Source organism: Brachyistius frenatus, unplaced genomic scaffold (genome assembly GCF_029030835.1).
Source record: "Brachyistius frenatus isolate BFR_SWC_R1_liver_20210118 unplaced genomic scaffold, ASM2903083v1 Contig_7, whole genome shotgun sequence".
Taxonomy (NCBI): domain Eukaryota; kingdom Metazoa; phylum Chordata; class Actinopteri; family Embiotocidae; genus Brachyistius; species Brachyistius frenatus.
In genome coordinates, this window is record NW_027210606.1 from 3,142,987 (window position 1) to 3,152,500 (window position 9,514).

The 9,514-nt window shown below is 40.6% G+C and overlaps 1 long non-coding RNA gene across 1 annotated transcript in view; it reads right to left on the bottom strand.

Moving 5' to 3' along the window:
• Positions 1–1,665: 1,665 nt before the first annotated feature.
• LOC138615800 (uncharacterized) overlaps positions 1,666–9,514 on the bottom strand; it is a 49,933-nt gene continuing 42,084 nt past the window's right edge. The window contains exon 3 of the long non-coding RNA XR_011310553.1: positions 1,666–1,858. This is a non-coding gene — a long non-coding RNA (uncharacterized lncRNA). The remainder of the gene's footprint in view (positions 1,859–9,514) is intronic.

The window sequence follows — 9,514 nt, forward strand, 5'->3', positions numbered from 1 at the left end:
TCATGCACCAGCTGATACAATCCCATATAGACAGACAAACATGTAAACACACGCAGAACTGTGGATTATAGCACCCAGGAGGATTCAAACAATAAAGGTGACATACAACCGAAGACAACAGTCTCCAAACTGTGATAAATATAAACACAGGAAACACAAGCAGCAGGAATGTCTCTTTAATTTTTACCTCATTCATTTGCTTGACTACACTATTAATTATGCTCTTATGTTTTGATGAGGAAAACTACAAACTTCATCTAGGCCCAACAAAATCCACGAAAACCAGAACTTTTGAACACCTTTAGCATTTTGTTTCCTCTCAGAAGGTTAGAGACAGAAAAAACTCTATGTGGCGTATTTGTGGTGAAATTTTACAGGAAAATTTTGTTGTTGCAGTTTAGCAATTTTGCACGCTGAAGAATGGACTGAACTTTAACCAGGAAAATATGAACGTTTTGTGAAGGCATGAGACTTTCCTCCCAGGAACAACGCGTGAATCAATGGCATGTGATCCCAAAACAACACGCGTAAGGTGACTTGAGTGTGTCCACACAGGGAGGAGGTCGGGGTGGATGGATGGGAAAAAAAAATTAACATCAGGTAAAAGTAGCAAATATATATAAATAATTGGATAATTCAAAGAATGGAAATTTGTAGATGTTTTTTTTTTTTTTTAAATGTTGGGAGTTTTAAGTAAATTCAGGGATATTCAGGTAATACTAAAAACAACAGACTCTTTTTCATTGGACGCATTTTCACTTGTCAAAGCAGGAAATACAAAGGTGGAACTAATGATACTGATGACAAAATGAGTCAATGTGTTTAATAAAAAAACGTCCTGGCAGATCTAAATGGAGTGCAGACTTTATTAATATCACTGCTTACTCCGGAGCTTTCTGCTGTCAGACATGTTTGGTGTGAAAAAGGCCTGTAATTACACACAGTCAAAAATATGAAGTAAAAACTGTCCAAAGACAGTTCAGTCATTTGGAGAGCCAAATTTTCTACACATCCAAGTGGGCAGGAAAGTCACTTATTTATAAATGTGAAGTCTGTAATGATTTGTAGACTGGTAGGTGAGTTAGTTTCATTTTGGCTATAAAGACTGGACTTGCATGATTTCTGGTTGTTTTTTGATGATCTTTACTTAATTATTTAATTTAATTTGTCAGTCTACAGAAATGTTTAAAGTTGATCTCATCTAACAGTTTAAATTTTTATGTGTTTGACATCTTTGGAAAAATATCAGTTTTTCACCTTTAAAGGGAACTATTAGTTAACCTTTCAAATGTTTACTAGATATACACTCACCATCTTGGCACTTTGGTAACAGCAATTATAAAACTGTTTGTTCAGTTAAAAACAAATGCATTGGATGTTGTTGAACATTGTGGTTGGTCAGAGAAGCTAAGAAATAAAAACAATTTTAAAAACAGCCTTTACTTTTAGGTGACACAATAAAAAGGAATACTCATGAACCTACACCCTCCTCCTCCTCCTCCTCCTCTTCCTCATTTGTCAATCTGTCTGTGTTGCTCTGGGAACATCATTAACCAGAGCATCAATAAGCAGATTGTCAGGCTAATCAGTGAGACACACACACACACACACACACACACACACACACACACACACACACACACACACACACACACACACACACACACACACACACACACACACACACACACACACACACACACACACACACACACACAAACCTGGCCTCTACGGATGGTGCATCTTCACAGATCTGGAACGTCCGACCCGGAGCCACAGGCCCTGCGGGACGCCTGGCCACCCCGCTAGTGGAGTCCAAAACTGGGGCACAACTCTCCAGTCACCTCCTTTTTTTTTACTAGAAGAAAAAAACAAAAACATTATGGGTCAAGGCGAATATATACACACACGTTTACACTAACACACAGTCACACTCGCATGCAGACACATACTGTACCGTGTGTAAACATACTGTACGCACCAGCACGGATCACGAGCAGGTCATGAGCCTGTGACGGTCGTCCAACCGTAACACACACACACACACACACACACACACACACACACACACACACACACACACACACACACACATACACACACACACACACACACACACACACACACACACACACACACACACACACACACACACACACACACACGCTCTTTCTGTAAAAACATACAGAACTGTACAAACACTACGAACACATGAGCAAACGCACACGAGAAAATTCCATCGTCTGGTTTCAAAGGCTCCATTCAGTCAGCAGAGTCTGTAGCTGCAGCGCTGCAGCGAATCAGTCAGTCACAACACTGCAAACACTTTGAGGCTGAGGACACAGGACAATACGTTTATTTTAGAAGAAGTGATGCTCAGAGTAAAGAGAGCAAACTGCTGCATTATGAAGAATTTTAGGAGCTAAAAACATGAAGATAAATACATGAGAAAACACATTCATAAAAGGTAAATGATGAAGATCACCAGAACTGAACTCATTTCATAATAACACTGATAGTCAGCAGACTAATGATAACAACATGTTATCCTATCTGTCCAGCCAAAAATAATCTACCACATACATTATCTTGATCACTTCCTGATACACACAAGTATCCTCTTTAGGCAGCCAATCAGCTTGCAGACGGAAAGTCTGACATCCAATCAAAGCTGGAGCGAAAATGTCAAATAAGGGCACCAGAGCAGAGAAGAGTGAAAAATGTTCTCTCATTTTGAAAATGCATTGTTGAGAGAGATGAATGACAAAACTCTGCATACACTGCGCTAAATTATATGTCTGCCAAGCTATCTGTAATATAAATAGAGAATAATCAACCAAGTTCGTCTCCAGTTTGGCTCAAAATCATGAACAAAAACACTAGTAATTTATCTTTTATTTTGTTTTTATTATTCGAAGTTTTGATGAACGGCTTTTCCCCTCATTTTTTTTAACTGTAATATTATTTTGGTCGTTATTTTTAAGTTATAATGAATTAAATTTAAATATTTTAAACTTAATTTATGTTAATGTCCATTTTGTGATAAAACAGGGCCCAAACTTAAAGTAACACATTACATTATTGAAATACATGTTAGAGGTGCAAAGAAATTAAAACAAAAAAAACGAATAAATCATTTTTTGCACTTGAGAAGACAGTTGTGAGGTGAGCAGGTGACAGAGAGGATGCACCGTAAATCACAGGGTTGGTGGTTTATTTCCAGGCTTTTAAACGTATCAACGCAAACAAGTTGCCCCCAAATGGCTTCAAAAGCAGGTAAAAGGATATTTGAAGATGAACTACTGTGCCACTGTATGAACAAAGGAAATTGTAAACAATTATGCCTGGAAAAAAAGGCCATATTGGCCTAAAAAGAAAAGGACTGTTTTTATTCTCTCGATTCAAGAAGAGCTTCAGTCTTACTTGAAGAGATGGATTTTTATGGCCGAGTTGTGTGCTGCTGGATTGTTATTCCCTGCACATAGAGAGACATGTTTTAATTTGACATTTGATTAAGAACCAGAAAAATTTGGATTTTAATGTCAAATCTATCTGTTTGTTTTGGGTTAATGAATGCCTTTTAACTAATGTATGTAAAATCCAAAGAGAAAAAGTAATTCCCAACCTTTGAGCCTTCATTACTTCAAGTTTTTTTTTTGGGAATACAGTCTAAACTATACTTCACCTTTGTTTCAGAGCTGACATTACAACGGAGGTTTAGGTTCTTGGTACATATACTGTGTGCTCAGTGTTAAAACTGAATCTAACAGTGTTTGAATAATGTCAGGGGTCTGAAAGGTTTTGGGAAGTGAAAATGACCAATATAATTGTCTATTAAATTAGACTGTGCAGTGATGTGCTTAGCATGTAAATAAATAGCGGGGCATATTTATTCATGGCATTTAAAAAAAATGATTTTATTTACAAAGAATAAATTTGTTCCACATAAACTAGTTCCTGTTCAGCAAAAAGGGTAAATCCAAAGACTTTTATTGTAGTCTATGTAATGAATAACTTGACAAGGCGATGGAGATCATACACTAGACCAAAGTGTAGGTTTTCATACTTTCAGACAAATTGTAATACTTCCATTAGGAAAAGAAATTAAAACTGAAACATAACACAACACTTCTTCCCTATTGATAATTGGGCAAAACACTAAAAACACCTAAATTACTTTGGCTGGAAATGCTCTCCATATTTGGCTGCTTGTCTAAACCTAATGCCATCAGATGTAAGTGGATAATATCTGACATTGCCAGATTGGTTGATAATGTTTTCACAGCATTGCACCAACAACGAAGCTCCAACATCCATACTATATATTAAATGTGCTGAAAGTTACAGACTGCAGCTTTAAATTTTACAGTTAAGAGCAACCCATCAAGTCTGTGTTGTGTATGTTGGCATGTGTTTAAATGTACACACACACACACACACACACACACACACACACACACACACACACACACACACACACACACACACACACACACACACACACACACACACACACACACACACACCTGTCTGTCAGTCAGTCACAGCTACAGATAAACACAGCTTTAGAGGGCGGGGAGGATGAGTGACAGGCGGAGGATAGTGTCAGTCATCCCACACTGTCTCCATCACATGATGTCATTGTGCCGCCTGGCACCTTGCTGATGCAGCAGATACAGAGCCATCAAAGGAAGAGGAGCGGGAAGTGACGGAGAACATGAGGAAGACAACACGTTGACCGCGAGTCTGTCTGCAAGCTTGTGTTTCCAAACAATGGTACACGTGTTCAATGTGTGAGTGAAATGTGGGTTAAAATCATCTCACTCTGTTCGTTTGAAATTAAAAAAAGAACCTTTCTTAAGGTTACTAACTTTATTCTAAAAAATAAAGTCATACTAGATATTCTGGGATGGTTGTAAAACTATGAATATAGACAGGCCTTTTCCTATTTCCTGTTGTCTTAAGATTTCAAAGACCGTAAACGAGTCCACATCTTTCAAACTCCATGTCTCCAGTTTGTAATTAAATCCAAGCGAAGCAGCAACCAACAATGACGTCACCCATTGGTTTGTGAACTGCCGTTCTGAAGCCTCGAGTTTGGTATTTTGTCCGTCGCCATCTCGCTATTTTGGAGCCAGAAGTGACCATATTTGGACGAGCTGGGGAGGAACGGGCGGTGGATCTGACTCAATCTGATGGGGAACCGAGGACACTACGCTCGCACAACTATAGCAGAAACCTGACTGCACCACAGGCTTGTCAATCAAACAGACACAGCTCCAAACATATCGCTTATTGAGGAATATGTTCTAATTAATAATGGAATTATTTTAAATGGACCACCAGAGAACTAACAATAAGGAGTGACTTCAGCAAATTACATCATAATTAATTTTTGGGAAAAAGTATTCACTTTGTCTTTAATGAGAGAAAATTAAATGGGAGTCTATTCGAGTCCACGTCCACATACATTTGAGCATGTTATGCTTTCACCGGTGATAGGCTGGCAGTAGTACTGCTTTGGAAAAGTAAACTGAATTTAATGTGTAGTTTGGCCAGATTCATGGTCTGTTGGAAATACACCAAATGGTTGGACAGCTTTGGAAACACACACACACACACACACACACACACACACACACACACACACACACACACACACACACACACACACACACACACACACACACACACACACACACACACACACACACACACACACACACACACACACACACACACACACAATTGTCTTTCTATAGTTGTGAGGACATTCTTTGACATAATTACGGTCTAAATGTCCTCACATGAGTTTGTCCTCATAAATATAGTTTTAAACTAAAATTGGTCCTTATAACTATAGAAAGACATGTACGCACACTCGCACACACACTCGCACACACACACACACACACACACACACACACACACACACACACACACACACACACACACACACACACACACACACCTATCCACAACGCTGGATAAGAGGTGTCTATGTCAACTGCAACTTTCCAAAATTGTCGATTCACACCCACTTCATGCTGACTAGTGTGCAGAGAAAATTTAACTTCCCTCTCCTACTCTATTTTTTCATTCATTACGCAACTTTTGGTGGAGATTTTTCTGTGAACAAAAACTGCAACACTATGAATGTCTACCTGGAGAGATTAAGGCACCACAAACAAACCTTTATTACCTTCCCAGAAAATTCTTTATCATAAAAGATCCTGGAAAGGAATGAACCTGCGTGCTGAATTCGGCATGCCCTGATAAAATGTGTTGTAGATTATGTGAGGAATACACTCTGAGTGCTGAAACATGCTCCTCCCGCCTGCACATACAGTATCTAAACGTGCACAAGTCAATCAGAGACTTTGCATGTCTGTTTCTTTTTTCATTTATTGGCACCACTTGTGGAATCATTTTTCAGTTTCGATCCTCAAAGCCTCCTGACCGCAGTTTAATCGACCAATCAGCTCGCCAGACTAAACGCGACGCATTGTTGAGATTTAGTACGTGTGTGCGCTGGCTCCTCTCCAACCCGCGGTTACCCATAACACCCTTCTTTGTGTCTCTAAAACGTTCCTGTGTATCTTTGTCAGAGCATCATTTCAGCGTTCGGTATCATATTTAAAAAGAAGAAGAACGGCAAAAACAAAACGGAGTCATGTTTCTTCCGAGTGATGATCGAGATCATCTTCCCGCTCTTTTTCCTCTTTTTCTCCAGCCCTTATTTGTTCAAAATGACCACAGATTTAGTTGCTCTTGATGTTTATTATTTGTTCTTATTTGACATTACTCGACTGGAGGTAAACATATCAAATTGTAAAAAGAAATCCGCTGGTCTTACTTTCTTTTTTGGATTTCTCTCTCTAACTACATTTTCTCTCGTCTCTGAATCTCCCCGCTGCTCCACGCCGTGGTGTGTTTATGTGTGAACAGGAAAAAAGGTATTAAAGTGTGATAATTGGAGATCTCATCCCCAACACCTGTCATAGACCATTCATCACACAGTGTTCCCCTGCACACACACACACACACACACACACACACACTCACGCACACACACACACACACACACACACACACACACACACACACACACACACACACACACACACACACACACACACACACACACACACACACACACACACGTTTAAGATTATCCCTCTCTGATACGTTCCTGTGTTCACACAAAGAGCTTGTAAAGCATGTCGATCCTACGTGCATATTTCAGGTACACACACACACACACACACACACACACACACACACACACACACACACACACACACACACACACACACACACACACACACACACACACACACACACACACACACAAACAGATATAAACATGCAACCGAAGTCCCAGAGCTGAGTATATATCAGACAGGCATTACAGCTGTCATTATCACATGTAAAGAGGTTTGCGCACACACACACACACACACACACACACAGATAAGTATGTTGGTAAGAAGGCTTTTTCCTTCTGAGACATGGGGAACGGCAGGCTGCAGGAAAAACATTGTAACAAATAAAGTCGCACATCTATCAGCTTACTGTTCGCGCTAAACACATGCACGTTAAACACACATATCCAGCACATACAAACCGCTCCTGCCAATCTGAAACACATCCTTAATCCATCTTTTATCCTTCCACCCATCTCCCCCTCTTCCTTCAATCCTCCTCTCAGGATATCCTCCAACCCCCATCTCTCTCTCTCTCTCTCTCTCTGTTCATTTTGTGTTGACATATCTATTTCACGTGGCTTTTGGAAATGGGATTGTTGCCTCAGTCTGATGTAGTTTGTTGTGTGTAGTGTGGCCACCTATTTCATCTGCAGCAGAACCTTGTTAATGCAAAATCTCTAGCAGCGCAAGAATGAATAGTACTAAGATGCACCAAAATCCATGCGGCGCGCTGGTTTGATTCTTTGGCAAGTGTGGCAAGTGGTGTGTGTGTGTGTGTGTGTGTGTGTGTGTGTGTGTGTGTGTGTGTGTGTGTGTGTGTGTGTGTGTGTGTGTGTGTGTGTGTGTTCACTGCTCACGAATGGATTAAATGCAGAGGTCAGGTTCCTGTGTGTTCCTCTGTTTAAAAAACAAACAAACAAAAAAACATGTAACTGGCAGATAAAGTGGTTTGGTCTTCTTAAACGTATCATAAAAAAGCTAATATGCTAACGTCAGTCCAAACTGTCCTTAACTGTCGTAGAGCATCTACCTTTGAATTCTCAGACAGTCTCACACACAAACATTTAATCTGCAGGCTGCTATTAAGAGACGAGAAACAGACAGAACAGAGTGGGAGGCGTCTTCTCTCTTGCTAAAATGCTAATTTCACTTCCAGTTTCAGGTTTCTCATCTAATAACAATCTCTCTCACTCTCTCTCCTGGGAAGAGGCCCCACTGACAACTATTTATCTGACCTCTGACCTTTAGGCTCCTGACCGGTGAGACCAGGTACGCGGCTCCAGCAGCAGACGCACAAAGACAAAACGCAAGACGCAATCGGAAATGAGATAAAAAGCTGAAAAAGTTGGCCGACCATGAAAGCCAAGGAGCGAGAAGAATTATGGTGAGATTGAAGCTGGGAGAGAAAGGATGGGAAGAAGGGGAGGGAAAGAAGACAGAGGCAGTGAGGGTGAAAGACGGATTGTCTGGAGGCGGAAGTGAATGGAAGAAGAAAGAACAGCTGTTCTTTGGAGTTCCTGTGAGGACATAATCAACTGTCCTCACCTGGGGAGCAATAAGTCACTGTCAATGTCTGCTGAACACATGAGTGAAACCGGATTTCCTCAAAAACCCAATCCAGCATAATATACGGCAGATACAACAGCACAATACCGTATGTGATCATATTATATACTGCAATGTGAATTTATACTGCAATAAATAACAACATAACAGACCGGAAGAAAGAAAACATGATACCATATAAAAGGCACAATAGAAGATGATGTACACTGACATATGATACGACATGATATCAGGTAAGACGAGGTATGACACGCTGCTAAACATGTTTAAGATGGACGTATGTTACGTCACAATACAGCGTAGGTGAAGCAACAGGACACGCCGTGTTCAAAGTCTGCTGGAAGTCAGTCGCTGAGGGTTTGATCGGTTTCATCAACAGTTATCATCTGAAGCGTCAAGCAGAACTATTGGTTGCTATGGATACCCGCTGCCGCGGTGCTCATTTAGGGGCGCGGTTGAACTGTTGAAGATTTTGGGGATAGCGTCCAGTCCGAATCGTATATTTTGCACTGATTAGGCAGCGATTATGTTCCGTTACTTAAAGTGGTGTTCGGTGTTATAAGACGAGGCACGGTGTGACCGATGCAGTTGGATTACGAGTCATTTTACAAAAACATTATGCTCGGAAAGAATACAATGGGGGGCGGCACGGTGGTGCAGTGGTGCAGTGGTTTAGTACGGTCACCTCACGGAGGGTTCTGGGTTCGAACCCAGAAGGTTCTCCCTTTGCCTGCGTGGGT